Raw genomic sequence first — 19,869 nt, forward strand, 5'->3', positions numbered from 1 at the left:
CCCTTTCAGGTAGTGCATTCCAGATTTTAACAACTTGCTGCATAAGAAAATTTCTCCTCTCTCTTCTGGTTCTTTTGCCAATTATCTTAAATCTGTGTGCTCTGGTTATTGACCTTCCTGCCGGTGGAAACACTTTCTCCTTGATTACCCTATCAAAACCCCTCAGAATTTTTAAATCTTCTATTAAATCTCCCCTTAAACTTCACTGCTCTAAGGAGCAGCTTCTTTAGTCTCTCCACATCACTGATGTCTCTCATCTCTGGAATAATTCTGGCAAATATGCACCCTCTCCAAGGCCTTGACATCCTTCCTAAAGTGTCGTGCCCAAAATTGGACACAATACTCCAGCTGAGGCCGAATCAATGATTGATAAAGGTTTAGCATATCCTCCTTGCCTTTGTACATAGGTTGAATATGGAATTTATCTAAGTAAGCAAATACCTCTCAAGAGCCTTGGGCGCAAGTGAGTTGTGTCAGTCTACTTATTCAGCAATTTGCCATTCAGCCTTCAATTTGTATCACAAATCTGGTGTAAATTTTGACTGTACAAGAAAAATATGCTATTTGGCAATATTTTATTGTATACTGTAACATCTGTATTTCAATCCAATATTAGCAGGAAAAATGCATTAATTCCACCAATATCTTTGTCATCTCTTTGTCATAATTTTGAATATGTATTAACTAGGTTTAAAGTTATGGGCAGTTGTTGCCCAACACCCTTATAAGTCTACAATTTCTCATGAAGCTAGTTAAAATTTTTAGCTTGCTGGCTTTTGGCACTCTCTCTATATAATATAAATGCATGCCACTGGTGTTGATCTATAATTATTCTGCTAACTGCTTGTAAAAGGGCCAGCACCCCATTCTGGTCCTAGATATTTATATTTGCAATGCCACCAATCACAAAAACAGACATTTAGTCTACCAATGGTAAATTATTAAATGTTATGACATTAAATGAGGCAATTCTTGGGACTGAGTAGAGCAGAATACTTGTCCTAGTTTTTACACATAAATAAACTGTGCAAATGAAAAACTGTCGAGTGTTATACCGAATATCTAAAACAGAACTATAATTTAGTACATAATGATATACAATTTTAAATATCAGGATCATTTTTAACAACCTAATTGTGATGTTATGTTTTAGATTTTTTAGTTATATAATCTCCTTTTTCATTATGAGAATATATATGTATTCTGATTATCAAATGGTAAAGTACAGTATAGAATGTCATACAAAAGTTTTAGTCTAAAGAGTCAGCCTTAGCACTCTCACCTGAGTCAGAAGTTTGTGGGTTCAAATACTAGTCCAGAGACTTGAACACATAATCTAGGCTGACACCTCAGTACAGCACTGAGGGAGTGTTGTACTGTCTGAGATGCTGTCTTTCAGACTAGATGTTAACCCAGGCCTCATCAATCTTCTCAGATGGATATAAAAGGTCCCATGGCACTCTTGGAAGAAGGGCAGCGGAATTCTCCTTGGCGTTCTGGCCAATATTTATCCCTCAACCAACATTACTAAAACAGATTATCTGATCATTTTTCTCAATACTGTTTGTGCAACTTGGCTGCAGCGTTTCCCTATATTACAACAGTAACTACACATCAAAAGTAGAGGTACTTCATTGGCTATAAAGCCTTTGGGAAATGGAAAGGCGCTATATAAATGCAAGTTTTTTCTTTTTCTTTTTTATTGTGGAGCTTCATTGTCTGCAATGAATACAGTCGATAAAGCTCCAAGACAATGGATTAATATGTCCCGGATAAATCCAACTTCAAAACCGAATACAGGAAGAGCTCTGAAATAATGTGTACTAATGAATTCTCTTATGACAGAAAATAACATAATTATATATTTATCCAACTATCGATTTGTATATCTGTGGATAGATAATTCTGGTCATAGGTCGTGTATTTATACATAAATGCACAATTGGAAAATATGTAAAGAAAAAAATTACAATCTGTCAATATCGTTGAAGTATAACGGCTGTAAATGCTTCACTGTTGTTTTGATGCATGGGCACCCTTTTAAAGTCGAGTCTTCCATTTTACGATTTGTAGGTTACATTTTCGTGCATGCGACATCAAAATATTTATTCTCAAAGAACCGCGAATTTTAAATTAAAATTGACTGCCAGTTACGGTTAACATCCAATTAATATTTCGTTCTATGTTGTTTATTATACGACATACAGCAATGTAACTAACAACACTGTGATGCTGGTCAATGTTATTGGATCCTACAATGATAGTATGGATTGTTTTACGCATTCCGAATTAAGTCACTCTAATTGTATGTCATATTTTTGTATTAAAGTCAGTATCTTCTAAATTTTACAATGTTACACGTGCAAGTTATTTTGTCCATAATCGTTGTATGTAAATTCTCTGTTTAAGATGAGTGCATATAATCAAAAGCACAAAATCCACACCAGCGCAATTAATGCACACGGTATCTAAAGACTGCAGCACAATCGCATCTCAGGCTGTTATTTTGTCAGGTTGATCGTTTGCTCTACTCTGGGACCCGAGCTCTATAATTAGTCACCAACTGCTTGCGTTTTATTTCTAAGGACGCCGAGTACCTCAAGCTTTTCGACCTCCGCGTGGTGCAGTTACTATGGAGCCAGAACTTACACATTGCGTTTCCCTGATCCCTGTAGAATTATATCAAGTCGAGCAGCAGTGATTTTCTACTTTGGCATCTCAGCCTAAGCGCAACACCTCAAAAAAAAAGAACCTCAATGTTATAATTTCTATTCCTAAACTCGGAAAGATTTAACAATTTCCAATTAATATAATTCCTTTCAGCCTGGTACTATCAAAATTATATGACCCGCTTTCTAATATAATTTACATTCCAAATGAAACCTCGGCTGATCTCCCCATCTCCCAGACCAGCTGTAATGCACCCACACTGCCCTGCTGAGATCAATTAACTCAGCCTAGACGGATCAAACCTGGGACCTTCCTGATCTACGATGGCTAAGAAACATACTAGGCAGTATGTTTATGCACTGAGTCACTGCAGACAGTTAGGTGAGTTTTTTAAAAAATAAAAAAGCCCCCTCACCCAACTGCTTCCAATTTTCTTCCCTCTCTCCTTAAGTTTATCCTGAGCATGGTTCCACAGATGCTGGGGTAGACTTTCAACTTGCCGCCCGGTTGTAAACAGGAGTGGCGTTTGCTTTGCGGGGGCTCCATACCAAGGTTCGGTTTGGGGCCCCTACACTTTACTAGACTATGATGCTGCCTACTTAATGCTGCCTACTTAACCTGGTGTCAAATCCACAAACGTACGATCGTGAAAATACATGTTTGCAATAGGTAAACTAAAATAGTTGACAAAATGATCAGGGATCAGCTATTACTATTACGTAGGTGTCCTTTCAATGGATCCATCCCGGGCCCCTGACTGGCTCGGGGCCCCGTGCAATTGCACAGGTTGCATGGTCCTAATGGCGCCCTGGGTGTAAAAGTAGCATTGCGGATAGGCCGTCTATTGCAGAACTGCCCTGTTTCATTTCCATTTCAATTGAATGAAAACCAGGCAATTTCTATATTAGGTGGCCAATCTGCAGCACCAGTTTTATGCGCGGGTGGCTCGTTCAAAATCTACTCTACTCTCTTTTACCATGTCCATCTATCTAGTGCCAGGCTAGATAGTATGCGCTGACAGGTTATTTGTTCATGTGGGCACTAGGGGTAGCAAAATTGTAAATTTATTTTTATAAACATGTTTACAGTTTTGCTATACTTAGTGCACATAGGTCATTTTCTGTCCAACGCTCACCATATCTGCGTAAACACACTTTTCAGCAGGGGTCATTAGATAACAATCAGAAGTGGGAACCCCAGCTGATTTTCCTGTCATAACTCAAAAGGCACTGAAGTCAATTGTAGCACCCCTGCTGCCAGTCTGGCTGAGATCAGATAATTTATACCAGATCGGTATCGAAAAAAGCGAATCAGCTGCTAAGATTCTAGGCTTGGGCAAGGCGGACTTCAATGGGATGAGACAGAGACTGTCCACAGTAAACTGGGCAAATCTGTTAATGGGTAAAACGACTGATGATCAGTGGGAAATGTTTAAAGAAACACTTAACGTGATACAGAATCGGTTTATGAGGGGCAAGAATTCTACTTGCCCAAAAAACAGCCATGGACAACTAAAGAGGTAAGGGACAGTATAAGACATAAGGAAAGGGCATACAAAAAGGCAAAAAATAGCACAGATCCTGGCGAATGGGAAAGATACAAAGATCAACAAAGGGTCACAAAACAGATAATAAGAGCTACAAAAAGAGAGTATGAAAAGAAACTCGCAAGGGATATCAAAACCAATACGAAGAACTATTATAATTATATTAGGAAAAAGAGGGTGGTCAGGAGCAGTGTTGGCCCCTTAATAACTGAAAGTGGGGATATTGTCATTGACAATGGGGAAATGGCGGGCATGTTGAACAATTACTTTGCGTCAGTATTTACAGTCGAAAAAGAGGATAGCATGCCGGAAATCCCAAGAAAACTTATATTGAATCGGGGACAGGGACTCGATAAAATTAATATAAGTAAAGAAACAGTAATGAAGAAAATAATAGCACTAAAGAGTGACAAATCCCAGGACCAGATGGTTTCCATCCCTGGGTTTTAAAGGAAGTAGGTGAGCACATTGCGGATGCCCTAACTATAATCTTTCAAAGTTCTCTAGATTCAGGAACTGTCCCTCTAGATTGGAAAATTGCACATGTCACTCCACTTTTTAAGAAAGGAGAGAGAGGCAAACCGAGGAATTATAGACCAGTTAGCCTAACATCTGTTGTGGGGAAAATGCTGGAGTTTATAATTAAGGATAGGGTGACTGAACACCTCAAGAATTTTCAGTTAATCAGAGAGAGCCAGCATGGATTTGTGAAAGGTAGGTCGTGCCTGACAAACCTGATTGAATTTTTTGAAGAGGTGACTAAAGTAGTGGACAGGAGAATGCCAATGGATGTTATTTATATGGACTTCCAGAAGGCATTTGATAAGGTCCCACATAAGAGACTGTTAGCTAAGATAGAAGCCCATGGAATCGAGGGAAAAGTATAGACTTGGTTAGGAAGTTGGCTGAGCGAAAGGCGACAGAGAGTAGGGATAATGGGTAGGTACTCACATTGGCAGGATGTAACTAGTGGAGTCCTGCAGGGATCTGTCTTGGGGCCTCAATTATTCACAATATTTATTAACGACTTAGATGAAGGCATAGAAAGTCCCATATCTAAGTTTGCCGATGACACAAAGATTGGTGGCATTGTAAGCAGTGTAGATGAAAACATAAAATTACAAAGTGATATTGATAGATTAGGTGAATGGGCAAAACTGTGGCAAATGGAATTCAATGTAGACAAATGTGATGTCATCCACTTTGGATCAAAAAAGGATAGAACAGGGTACTTTCTAAATGGTAAAAAGTTAAAAACAGTGGATGTCCAAAGGGACTTAGGGGTTCAGGTACATCGATCATTGAAGTGTCATGAACAGGTGCAGAAAATAATCAAGAAGGCAAATGGAATGCTGGCCTTTATATCTAGAGGTCTAGAGTACAAGGAGGCAGAAGTTATACTGCAGCTATACAAAACCCTGGTTAGACCGCACCTGGAATACTGTGAGCAGTTCTGGGCACCGCACCTTCGGAAGGACATATTGGACTTGGAGGGAGTGCAGCGTAGGTTTACTAGAATGATACCCGGACTTCAAGGGTTAAATTACGAGGAGAGATTACACAAATTGGGTTGTATTCTCTAGAGTTTCAAAGGTTAAGGGGTGATCTGATCGAAGTTTATAAGATATTAAGGGGAACAGATAGGGTGGATAGAGAGAAACTATTTCCGCTGGTTGGGGATGTTAGGAGTAGGGGGCACAGTCTAAAAATTAGAGCCAGACCTTTCAGGAGCGAGATTAGAAAACATTTCTACACACAAAGGGTTGTAGAAGTTTGGAACTCTCTTCCACAAACGGCAATTGATACTAGCTTAATTGCTCAATTTAAATGTGAGATAGATAGCTTTTTGGCAACCAAAGGTATTAAGGGATATGGGCAGGTATATGGAGTTAGATCACAGATCAGCCATGATCTTATCAAATGGCGGAGCAGGCACGAGGGGCTGAATGGCCTACTCCTGTTCCTATGGATAATAAACCTTTACGCTAGGTTAGATGAACTATCAGTGAAGACATACCAATGTGTCTAAATCTGTGAATTATTAATAATTCTATTACAGCCAGCCATGTTGGATATAATTTTCCCTAAGTTGGACAGCACTGCAGCCATTTCCATAAGACAGATGTCACCAAGTATTTATTTACATAGAGGGTGATCAACAGTTGGAAATGGTCACCAGAAAGACATTGGATTCTTTTTTAAAAACTAGGTGCTGTATTGGAAAGCGAGTTGGGTTGGTATTCTGGAAGAATGAGACCAAATGGGCTACAGATCCTTCTTCAACTAAACTTCTCTTGTTGTCTTAACTGTAATTATTAATGCTGTGAAGGTATAACTGAAGTCCCAACATGCCATGTGGCTCTCTCAATGCAAAGCCAAAGCTCCTTCTCTTTGGTCTAGAATTTCCTGGATTGCATTTACACAGAAATTATGCCAAATTTACAATAGTTTCTATGTCGATCACACCGGCAGAAACCTATGCCCAAATTTCCTGCAGAGCTCATTTGCCTACATCGGAACTTAAGACCATCATAAAAGAAGCGCAGATGCAGCGTCACCAATAGGGGTAATAGAGAGTGGGCTGCTGTCTTCTGCCATGGTGCCTCACTCTCAGAGCCTTTTTCCTCTGCTGCTCCTCTTACTCTTCAATTAGTGTGCAAAACAGGAGTATACCCATTGGGAAGGTCATTCCAGCAGGTTTGTCCTTCTGAACGCATGAGAGGGGGATTCAAACATTTTTGGATGCACTGAGGCTGACAGCACTTCGTTCAAGTATAGTGCAGGTCTCAATAAGAAAGTATTTTTTAAAGTTTGCTGTGCTGCAAGAAAAATATGAAATACAATATGCAATGCTATATAAATATATATCATTCCAACACTGTTATTCCCAATGGACATTTCAGTATATGAATGAATAACGTTCAGCAAAACTGCAATGCCGATGGGAGGCCAATCTGTGAAAAAAATAATGAACTGTCCCAAACCAGGCCTGCAAAAAAATACTTAATTCTTGAAAAAAATGATCTGTAAATAATTGAGGAATTTTTCTAACATTGACCTATATACAATTAATGAATTCTCCCAAAACATATGAACATACAAGGTCCTCGACTTGCGAACAATTGATCAATTCTACCAACCCTAAGTTGTAAATAATTGCTGAAGTCTCCCAACCCCGACTAGTGAATAATAAATAAATCTCCTGACCCCAACTTGTAAGTAATTAATACATTTTCTTGCCCAGATCAGTAAATAATTGATTAATTTTCCCTTAGGCATATGCCTGGGTAACTGTGCACAACATCCTAAGAGTTAGCAAAAGATCTCTTTAGTTTCATATAATGCAGCTCCAATTTTCAGATCCTGGCAAGATTGGGGCTATGTGCATCCCATGGTGGCATCATAAGCAGGCCTAGCCCAAGTTTCCGAATTAGGCTCCTCCCTAATTTGAATGGATTTTCGGGCGTGATGATCGGTTGGCTGCAATTTTTTTTTTCATTTTATTCTTGGGATGTGGGTGATGCTGATAAGACTGCATTTATTTCCCATCTTTGAACAGCAATCATTTTACAATTGAATTCCTTGCCAAGCCACTTTAGAGGGCATTAAGAGTCCATCATGTGGTGTGGACTGAAGTCACGTGCAGGCCACACCAGGCAGGGTTGGCAGGTTCCCTTCCCTAAAGGACATTAGTTAACTAATTAGGTTTTTATGACAAACTGGCAACTTTCACAACCTTTTTTTTCCCTGGTACTAGCCTAAAAATTATCATATTTATTGATAGGATTGGAACTCACAACCTCTGGGTTACTAGTTCAATACCATAACCACTACACTACCACACCCAAGAAGTCAGAAAATGGCACCAACCAGCTGCTCTTAAAAGGTGCAGCTTGCCCATACAGGAGAGGAAAGGAGTATTGCATCTAGCTGAAGATAGAAGCAAAGTAGACATTGAGGACACTTTTACAATAATGGTGATGGGCAAGAACCAAACCCCGATTTTAACCTAACTGGCCCAGCATGAATGGGGCAGGTTTGGGTCAGTCGCCCGTTTTACACCCTGTCTGATTTTACGTTCCGTGGACTTCAGTTTTCAACAATGATCTTTTGGAAATCCTCTTGCAGGAAATGCGGCAAAGGAGAGTGGCCTAAGAAATTCAGCGGCATTCAAAGAACTGCCAAGCTAAGTGTAGGCACCTTTACGTACATTCCTACTATTCCTTCATAAAAGGCATGGTCCCAGTGTAACTGTCCATTAGATGCACCCTTAGGGAGATTACCTCCAAACTAGCACACAGTATTGTTCCCTTTTTATAATGCATTTTCATTCCACAGAAGTTGCATGCCACGTTGCCGGTAGGTACAAAGTTCTTGACAGGTCAACCACAAAAAAGTCATAAAAAGAAAACCATTATGAGAATGCATGAGATACTCAGAGCCAGAGAGAGGAGTACTCAGGGCTCAGGCGTGCTGTTTCATGTATTCTGCCAATGGCTCACATCTTCATAAATGTGCTCTGCTAACAGATCAAGGCTGCCCACAACCTTTATGAGAGAACCAGCACTGGAAGAGTGCCATCAAAATAAAGCTTTCCATCATCTTTGAAAAGATGGCACTCACTGCATGTGGCCCAAAGCCAAGGAGGGCATTGGCAATGGAAAGTTTTGAGTTATCATGCCGTCATCCAGCAAGTAGTCTCCATCTGCTATCATTCATCATGTTGACAGTCTGTTTAGGAATCATGGAAGCAGAGCATTCAGTTGTTAATCTGCTGCATGATACACTAAAGTTGTATGATCTTACTTGTCTTGGAAGATGTTGTCTGTTGGATATATTGTAAAACATTGTCTTTTTTGTGTAGGCTCTTCCCAAGATGAGGAGGCAAGAGGAAGTGGCAGTTCAGCCCCGAGTACTTCATAGTATGCTACATTAAGCACTCCATCTGCCCCAAGATCCAGCCAAGACACTACTACCCAGTGCCTTCAGGTAGTGAGTTTGAGTAAAGGGCACGGGGTGAAGCACAAATCATGTGAGAAGCAAGTGGAGGTGATAGGAGAGAAAGTTATGAGATATGGTGAGGCTTCGAGTCGACGCCACTTGCCAACAGCAAAGGCAAGGGATTGATATCCTTTGGGCCTGCCTTCAAGTGGGAATCAACAGAGAAGCAAAGTCATTTGCAACCTGCTTTCAGTTCACCTTAAGCAGCCTGTGGCAGCTGTCTGTCGGTCAATGTGCAGCAGTGCACCCCTGACATCACTGCAGTACTGTGGGAGGTATTTATTGGCATGCAGAGGACCATGGAGTGAATGGCACTTTTGCAATCCTCTGCAATGGATCCCCAAATTCCTGAGGGAGCAAGCACAGAACACAGTTCTCTAACATACAAACGCATAAAATGAGCAAAAAAAGACCAGCTGGTCTCTCGAGCCTGTCCCATACAATCATGTTGCACTGAGCATCATGATCTCCACTGCTCCACTGAAGAGGCCCAGAAATCCTACTTTTAAATTAAAAAAAAATATTTTCAATCCATTTTATCGTATTCAGCCTGCAGTGTTATATTTCCTGCCTCCCCTAGCACCACATATACAGTGTGCTTGAAAACAAAAATCTGTAACATTGATCCTGCAATGTCATCACAATTATTGTTTTGAAACGGCCATTAAAAACAAATTACATCTGCACTGTCTTTTCATCCCATTGTTCTGGGGCCTAAATATCATCAGCCAGATGTGGGCCCATTCCCCCATTACGTCCAGGTTTGATTGTACATATTTTTTTCTCATTCAAGCTTCTGGCACTGGCACAAATCTTTGTATTATCTGTGAACTTGTGGACAGTTCCCCAAACGCCTTCATTCAGACCATGAATATAGATTTTGAACACTGTGACTGGCAATGCCGAGACCATGGGCACTCAACTACAGGAGGCTGTCAAACAAATAGATGTCCAGGGCCCCCACCTGAAACAGACATTGGACCCTTTGCATATGCAAAAAAGCGGCTTAATGCCTGTTTACGGCCCCCACAGCAATATTGGTTTGCCATGAGACAGCCGGTGCTGGCTGCATTCAGGAAAATCAGATCTACATGCAGCCTAACAGGCGGTCCTTAAAGGGGCTGCTGCAGACCGCCACCAAAAAAGTAAGTTTGTTAAAAATATTTACCTGAATGTGGAACCGGGAAGAGCAGGAGCCACTGCTCGCCCCCCCGCCACCACGAACGTGACTTCGAAACCCCCCAATTACATCCCCAATCACCACCGCTACCCCCCCGCGATCACCCCCGAGGTGCTTTTGCAATTGAAGATGGTGTCCTTTCATGAATTCATCCTCCACATTGAGGGCATGCAGCGCTATTGGATTTCCAAATGGGACTCTCATCTTCTTACCTTGCTTTCCCAGTATCTTGTGCAGCAGCAGTAATGAGGGAGACTGCAGCCAATTGATTCTTTTATAAATTAAGGTTCAGCAAAAAAGAATAAAAATGGGAGCCTTCACAGCCTTGCAACAGCTTTATTGCAGCAGCATAAAGAAAATGTCCCTTTAACTAATTCACTAAAGCAGCTCAGGCCCTGTGCCTCTAGAAATGCCCACGTCCACGCTCTGGGTGGATCCTTGTCCGATGCTGAAAAGTTTTGCCTCAGACCTAATTGAATACGTTTGCTAGGGTAAGTGAGGTTTCAGCACGACTAACATCAAACACTGAAAATTGCCCATTGGAAAATCAGGCGTGGCATCATTTGAGATCAGAGGCCTACTCAATTTGTGAAGTGTGTGATGAGGAGACACCTAAAGAGGGAAAGAAAAATACATTAAATACAGGACAAACGAAAATAAGATTATTTTCCATAAAGAGTTTACACATCAGATTTGGCAGTTTGCAAAAAATTATATGAATGCTATTAGCATACAATTCCAAAGAATTGCAGGAATTAAGTAAGTTATGTGTGTCGTGCAACAAATAGTTTATTTTGCATAAACCACTGATCCTAACATGTATTACATGCATGCAATTTTTTATAATTTTAAGATGTTTAAAGTAATTAAAAATTTTATTTCCTAGCATATTTACTAATGATACTGTTGTGAGATCAGGTGATACAATCCTTCAAAATTCATCCGTGCCAGTTTGAAACTGTAGTTTGGAATGGAGAGTCAATTTAATTTAATTGGTTATGGAGTTTATGGCCCCAATATTTACGGGGAGACCGGAAGGGAGCCAGGGTGGGGGAACCCGGAAATCCCGGGGGCGCGGATGTCCTGCTGAGTTTGACGTCAGGACCTTATTATTATTTTTTAATTCAATTTTCTGTCCGGCAGCTGGCCAGATTGACAGGCTGGCTGTCAGGCAGGAAAGTCAGCGGCAGAAGGCTGCAGCCAGTCCCTGGCAATTGGGAAAGATCGCAGGTTGAAGGGGGTGTTCGGACTGGCAAACAGGAGGGAGGGAAAGATCGTGGGTTGAAATGGGAGGGGGAGGGGGAGGGGGAGGGGGGTCGGGATTGTGGGTTGGAGGGGAGAGGGTCAGCCGATTGCGGCAAAGAGGAGAGGCTGAGATCGGCAGAAGGTTTGCTTGAGGGGCCGGGGGGAACACTGCTGCTCCTCCTGGCTCACAAGCACTGCCATAAAAAGTACTTACCTTCTGCAGCCGGCTGCTCCCATCTCCATTTAGCTGTCAGGTTTCCCAAGCCCTGGGCTGCACTGTGGGAGCCTGATTTAAATATTATAATGAAGTGTCCCACCTCGCCAAGGTGGGACACACGCACAGCATGCAACCAGGCGCCATAAAAATGGCGGCAGGCGCGTATCGCGATTTAAAATTTTGAAACCCCTCCCCAACCCACTCTGCCTGTCGTATGGGGTTAATATCGACCCTTATGTTTCATGGCTCCATTGAAACATACTTTTCTTCATTATATTTGCAACACATTTGATGCTTGTGTCATTTGTTCCTAATGCATTTGGCTACCTTGTACCTTATTTTGTGGTGCTAATGGGTCAGAAAAATAATTTGGTGGCCGATTGTTCAAAGCATAAAACTACCAGTCTAGAAGCTACATGTATTGTATAAATGACTGTCAACCGGTATTACTGCCCAGGAAGATAGATTGTTTGACCAGTGCTCAATTAAGTAACGTGACAGCTGTTTCTCGGCTACCATTCGATTGCATAGCCTTTGTTTTCTATGCAAGGCAGTTAACAAAAGCTTCGTTCAGTTTACTGAAGCTCAGTGGGAAACATGAGTTTGACCCAAGGGCATTTTGCTTTCCCATTTCCATTCAGGCCGATGCTATCATGTTCCCATACGATAATTACAACTTGTTAATGTTCTAGAGCTTTGCTTCAGTTGCTTATGAGTATATTGTTGGGAACCTTTCCACTAATTTAAGGCAACTCTAGCATTGAAATGCTGCTTCATTGCTAATATAACTGGATGACCTTGTAGTACACTAATTGAAGCTCATGGTTCTTTGTATTTTGAGATCCAATGGAGAGTAGTACCATAATGTACCAATTACCATAATGAGCTTTGACAGTTATTAGCCAAGTCACCAACTGCCACAGCGCTTTGCAACACCTAAATTGATCTGTGTGTATGACCCTATGGTATGGAATGAGCCTATGGCATAGTGGTAGCATTCCCACTTTTGAGTTTAGATAGAACTTTATTTTAGTTGAATATGACTTTTTTTTGATGGAATATGACTGAGGAGAAAATTGAAATGAGAGAAAAAAGGTTTTATGTGAAATGATTGAATAACCACTGGCCACGAAATTTCACGTGGCCATTTACACTGGTATTGCGTCCCCGAGCCGGGACATAACACTGATGCTGTCCAGTGCTGTCAGCTTATTTAACTATCCATTGGCGATTCAATAGTGCTACTCCTGTGTAACACAGCAGTAGTGCCTAATGGGGAAGGGGCTTGGAAGTTAAGTGTGGAGCCCGTAAAAAGCCCAAAATGACTGAAGATTGCAGCAGCAGGCTGGGGGATTAGCAGGTAAGTAGAAAAGTGTTTGGCACAGTGAATTGACTGTTGGGTAGCTGTAATGGATAACTGTAATGGATAGCTCATGTGTGATTTTGTGCCACTTTTAAAGTATATCTTTAACTTGACACCTTGGCAAGGGCAATCTTAAGAAGGGAGCAGGGCATTTCAAGGAGGCAGAAAGAGCACACAATTATGATTAGACCAATCTTCAGATGCTCCTGGATGAAATGCAGCAAAGGAGATAAAGACTACTGGGTGCCCATAGAGGGAACCTCAAAAATGTCTCAAGTGCCATGTGGAGGGAGGTGGAAGTGGCAATGAGTGTCATGTCTTTCACCCCAGAACCGCAGACCAGTGCCGGAAAAAGTTCAATGACTTCACAAAGGCAGGCAAGATAACACACTGACCAGTATCTTTTTTTTCCTTGGGTACCATGGCCACCAACATACTGTTCACCCTCTAAACTGAATAGCAGCACAAGTAACGCTTCAAACTGCTCTGTGGTTAAGAGGGTACTAATTAGGAATCTTACAATATATGTTGCCATCTCCCCTAATATAAATTACTTGCATTTAGAACTTTATAATCCCTTCCTCCATGTTATTAGGATAATGCCATCATGTCTATTACATCAACTGTCTGATGCCAATCTGGGAGATATCCATCTTTGACAGAGGCATATGCCTTGTTGTGGTGCTCCTCAGCTGTTGTTCTTGCAACTCTCAGGGAGGTCATTATCCATGGCAGTAACTGGTATGCTTTGTCACCAACAAGCCAAATGTTAATTTGACTATATTATTTTGAAAAGCTCAGGGAGGGCAGAATTTCTGGGGACGTACGCATCATGGCAATATCCAGCCAATCTGACATTCATTTGAAGGATTTTTTGCATCTGGTCACATGCAAGTGAGTAGAACCCCTTTCTGTTAGTAGGGGGTTAACAGTAGCAACTTGCAATTGTACTTGCAAATCGCACCCTGCACTTTGAGAAATCCAGCAATGTAATTAAATTGGATAGCCATATTATGCTGTCATGCCAACCTGGATGAATTCCCCAGCTCGTAAAAAGTGAGTCAGTGACCTTACAACTGCATGCTCGGAAAATCCCCTAAGTGACATTGCACAGATCCCCCAAGGCTGATTGAAATTAGCCCATGGGATTAAAGTTGAGTGCAGTCATTATGTTCACAGCCATAGGCAGAGCTGTCCAGGTAAACGATCTTGGCTACAGGTCTTCATGTAGCATCTGGCATTGGTCCCCTGTTGCCTCTTTTGTAAATTGTGCTAGTCTAATATAGAGCGCCTCACTAAGAGCTTCATTAGATCTGTTTGGCCTGTAAATTGTTTAGGGCAGAGGTTGTATCTTGTAGGGCAATATCTCCTCAAATGCTATCTCACTCTCCTTTCCTGCATCGCTCCTTTTCCTTGTCCATTAAAATTACATACAAGGGAAGCCTATGCAGAATCCTATAGCTTATACTCAAAGCCTCTTACTGTCAGTGGAAAGAAAACATATCCTGATGATCTCAAAATCTCTCAGGCTATCAAAGGTAAATTGAGTTCAATCCAGGTGGAAGGCAAAAAAAATGCTTTAAAGCTTTTCTGTAACTTCAGCAATCTCTCAAACGTTTCTTTAGGCTGCAGGCTCCAAAATAAAGCACTTTGCTATTGTGAGCTGATGCTGCCAATAGGTATGCCTCTTTTATTTCTTTCTGTTAACCTTAGTACAATGGGAGTGCAAGTCATGGGGTTTGTGGACTCCACTGCTGTTGCTACTGATTCTAATTTCTGGTAATGAGCTCCCAGCAACATTGGTGAGTGCACACATAGAAAGTATCAGATAACATCAGATCCAAATAATCATATTTGAAAGGGTATTTCAATGAATATGAGTGTAAGATCTTATATTCTTGTGAACTGATTGCCACATTTATTATTTACAAAAGTACATGGGACTTATCAGAACTGCAAATTAAAGTAATATTTATTAGTCACCACTCAGCACATTCACTGATGTGGTAGTTTCAATCAAAGGCCATAATTAACAAAAGGCCCAGGTATCTTCCACTAATTGTCCTTTGCCTGTCTTGCATCTGGTGTACAACTGTAACTTCCTGAATCTCTTTAGAGTTTTGTATCACTTGCTTCAACCTTTTACTCCTCACTAGGTTCCTATTGGTTCTATCCATCTAACTTCTTTATTTTGTCTTCTAAACTGCGCAGCTATCCAACTCCATGAAGCAACTCCCTTAATCCCACAGCCAGACTCAGTTACTACACTGGGTGTCCTTAAACCAATTCACCACAATTAAACTTCAGTCCCTTTTTACTCAATAAGGGGAATGACTGTCAACAATAGGGCTTTTTGAGATTCTGTTGGGGATCTGGTTCTCCCTGGCTTCCTCTTTCCATTTTACTCAGTACGTGAGGTTGAAAAAGAGCTGTCACACTTGTTAAACTCCTTTTGGAATTTTTATTGACAAAAGACGGACTTGCACTTAACTAGCGCTTTTCACGACGTCCCAAAGCGCTTTACAGCCAATGAAGTATTTTTGAAGTGTAGTCACTGTTGTAATAAAGAAAATGTGGCAGCCAATCTGCACACAGCAAGCTCCCACTAGCAGCAATGTGATAATGACCAGATAATCTGTTTTAGTGATGTTGGTTGATAGATAAATATTGGTCAGGACACTAGCGATAACTCCCCTGCTCTTCTTCAAAATAGTGCCATGGGATCTTTACGTCCACCTGAGGGGGCAGACAGGGCCTCGGTTTAACGTCTCATCCGAAAGATTGCAAGGATCTCAGAAATCCTACCCCACTCATGAAAGTCCTAACTATTGATTTCCCTTGGAGCTACTCCTATTGGCTGGTGTGGGACAAAATCCTGGAGATACTGTCTGCTCATGATACACCCAATTTCACACACAACAAAATAAACACAACCTTCTGCACAGCAAAGTAACTGACACAAACACACAAAAAATATTCAATACATTTTTTATTATATCGCTAAATACAAAATATTCTGTATAATTAAATCACACATTATATAAAAATATTTGCTCTGCACAGATTTATATGTATATACCCACATTATATTTTAATATAGTATTTCATATATTTCACGTGAATATATTTCAACTCCCATTCATTTTATTCATAGACCTCTAGTGATATAAAACCTTCCAGTATACCAATAGGCAATTTCAGGTATTTTTTCCAATTGTATTCATTTCAATTTCTATATAGTTTTTCTATACCATTTAATCTATTTTATATTTATTTCTTTATTTTTAACGAACATTCTCTTTATTCCCAACACAAAGTATGCCGCCACAATAATGCATTCTACTTTGCAACATATACTTCACTTCTCCTTATCAAATACATAAGGGTGCATCAGTACCATTTTGTCAGCCGAACTGAATACATGTTTTCCTTCAGTCTTCAACAGTATACATGTAATTGTTTTTAGAAATTTTTCGAAGAAAAGCTAGACAATGAAAGCACAGAGCAATTAGATGAGAGTCAGTGTCTGTTGACTGCCAAATTGCTCCATGACCTGGCATTCTCTGTGCTCTCAGATCCCAACCCAGTTGTCCCAATTGGTCCTAGTTCCACCCACCTGAGTGCTTCCAGCACTGGCAGGAATATTTATGCTGATAAATTGTGACTTTGTAAAGACAGATACTGGAGATTTGTTTATATTAAATTTGTATATGTCTTTACGCAGATTTGACAGCACTAAAGCATTTCTATTTTTAAGAATTAGTGAGAGACAGTAAATGGTGACTGAGCAAAGTCAAAGGAGATGAACGAGTCTAAATTAAGAAGGACTCACAGGATGAAGGAACGTCACATAGAAGAGACGACTCTAGATACTCTTCAACAAGTAAATCTCATGTCAAATTGCCAAGCTGGGGGTCATGTGCAACCTTTAGATACGGGAAGGAAAACTAATCATGGACAGGGAAGAGATTAATACTTATCTAAAATAACACAGAAAACTTGTGATATGTGGAAAAATCTTTTGAATGGTAAATATCATGAAAGTTAAGTGACTACAAAATTACATATTCATAAGAAATACCAACCTGAATGCAGCAATGTTATTTCTAAGTGCTAAAACGCCACTACAGGGTAGAAATAAAAAGGTTACATTCTGTAAATAGTGCACATAGAAATGTAGTATGAGTGTATTAAGCATTTATACATGAACTTGCCCATTGGAATTTCTATCCTTTATATAAAACTGTCCATATAACTGTCCTGCGAGTTGCAGTTTGTGGAACAACTATATATACACATTTAAATGTACCAACAAGGTTATTAGATTAAGGTTAAAACAATTATTGCATAGGAAACAATTTAGAGTTAGGTGTCTTATTAACAAAATGGGCTAGCAAACAAATAACAATTATTTATTTGCTTATTTGTTTATTTGCAGTTAGTTGTCAGTTGTTACTTGCTCAAAGCTAGCTTATGCTGTGGCATGTTTGTTTAATATGAAAACATACCACAACAACGCTACATTTAAAGTTAGGGACAGTCACCAACATAATCATAATCATTTGGTACTAAGCACACGTTAATACTTGGGCAACAAGAAGCCACATTTATAAACATGTTACTCATATGTTTTCTTCCTGCAGTAATGAAAGATCTAACAATAACTGTCACATTTCAGGATTTAGTGACCATTTTTACACAAAGGATTTGGAGAAAATATATTTTTAAAATGTTGTTTTAAAACTTATTTTAAATTCATTCAAGTTATTAAAAGGGTCCTGAGGTGATGATAGGTGGTTAAGATGTTAATGAATTAAGTTTTGACATCATTTCCCCATTGACTATAAATAATAAGCAATTCATTAGCTGGTCTTGGCAATTGATAAACACCTTAAACCACTGTGTTGGGAAGTCTCTACCCCATTTGACTGTGAACAGAGGGAGATTAAAAAATAAGAGACAGACACAGCCAGTCAGGTGTTTCTTTTTAAAAAGCAGAATGCTACAAAACAGAGAAGGCCATAAGAAGGTTGGAATGTAGGGGAGCAGTTATAAACTGTTCAAGCAAGATGACCCACTGATGTGGGATAGCGTATTCATTATTTTGTACAGTAAGCAAAGAAAGTTAGAATGATTAAAATAAGTCAATCTGATCATAAATGTTGCTCTGTATGCTTATATGCTGTGAAATAATGCATCTTAAGATTCATACCCGGCCCTGTCTTACCAATTGCTTCCTTGGTCTGCTTACAAAGAGATTGAAAAAATATACTTGCAAAAACATGAATATTCAGTCCAGGTCACAAGGAGATAGGTACTATTGGCTTCTCCTCCCATTCCCGCACTGTTACCTCTGGAGTCCCCCAAGGATCTTTCCTTGGCCCACTCCTATTTCCCATCTGCATGCTGCCCCTCGGTGACATCATCCGAAAACACAAGGTCAGATTCCACATGTACGCTGACGACACCCAGCTCTACCTCACAACCACCTCCCTCGACTCTTCCACTGTCTCCCATTTGTCAATTTGCTTGCCCGATATCCAGTCGTGGATAAGCAAAAATTTCCTCCAACTGAATATTGGAAGACCGAAGCCATTGTCTTTGGTCCCTGTCGCCAACTGCGTTCCCTAGCCACCGACTCCATCCCTCTTCCTGGCCACTTTCTGAGGCTGAACCAGGCCGTTCGCAACCTTGGTGTCCTATTTGACCCAGAGATGAGCTTCCGACCACATATCCGCTCCATCACCAAGACCGCCAACTTCCACCTCCGTAACATCGCCCATCTCCGTCCCTGCCTCAGCTCATCTGCTGCTGAATTCCTCATCCATGCCTTTGTTACCTCCTGACTGGACTCCCATCTTCCACCCTCCATAAACTTGAGCTTATCCAAACTCACACCAAGTCTCGTTCTCCCGTCACCCCTGTGCTCGCGGACCTACAATGGCTCCTGGTCCAGGAACGCCTCGATTTTAAAATTCTCATCCTTGTTTTCAAATCCCTCCATGGCCTCGCCTCTCCCTATCTCTGTAACCTCCTCCAATCCTCAGATCTTTGCGCTCCTCAAATTTTTACCCCTTGCGCATCCCCGATTTTAATCGCTCCGCCATTGGCAGCCGTGCCTTCAGCTGCCTAGGCCTTAAGCTCTGGAATTCCCTCCCTAAACCTCTCCACCTCGCTATCCTCTTTTAAGACGCTCCTTAAAACCTAACTCTTTGTCCAAGCTTTTGGTCACCTGTCCTAATACCTCCCTATATAGCTCGGTGTCAAATTTTGTTTGATAACGTTCCTGTGAAGCGCCTTGGGACGTTTTACTTCGTTAAAGGTGCTATTGAAATGCATGTTATTGTTGTTGTTGTTGTTACACACCTGGGTTACACGATCATATAGTTAAATATTGGGCAGTATGGGAACACACTCACACCACCCACAGGAATGACTGGCACCGTTGTAGCCAAAATATTTACAGTCAGACCCTAAACTTGTAACAACTTCATGAGAAATATTATTATTGCTGGTATGTTACCAATGACTTACAATCAAATCCATATCTATGTAAATCATATATGGTACATTAAAAGTGAGAGATATGTATGAGAATGTTACAATGCAGTAATATAGACTACAAATTCAAAGTTTTTAACAATGCT

Source organism: Heptranchias perlo, chromosome 6 (genome assembly GCF_035084215.1).
Source record: "Heptranchias perlo isolate sHepPer1 chromosome 6, sHepPer1.hap1, whole genome shotgun sequence".
Taxonomy (NCBI): domain Eukaryota; kingdom Metazoa; phylum Chordata; class Chondrichthyes; order Hexanchiformes; family Hexanchidae; genus Heptranchias; species Heptranchias perlo.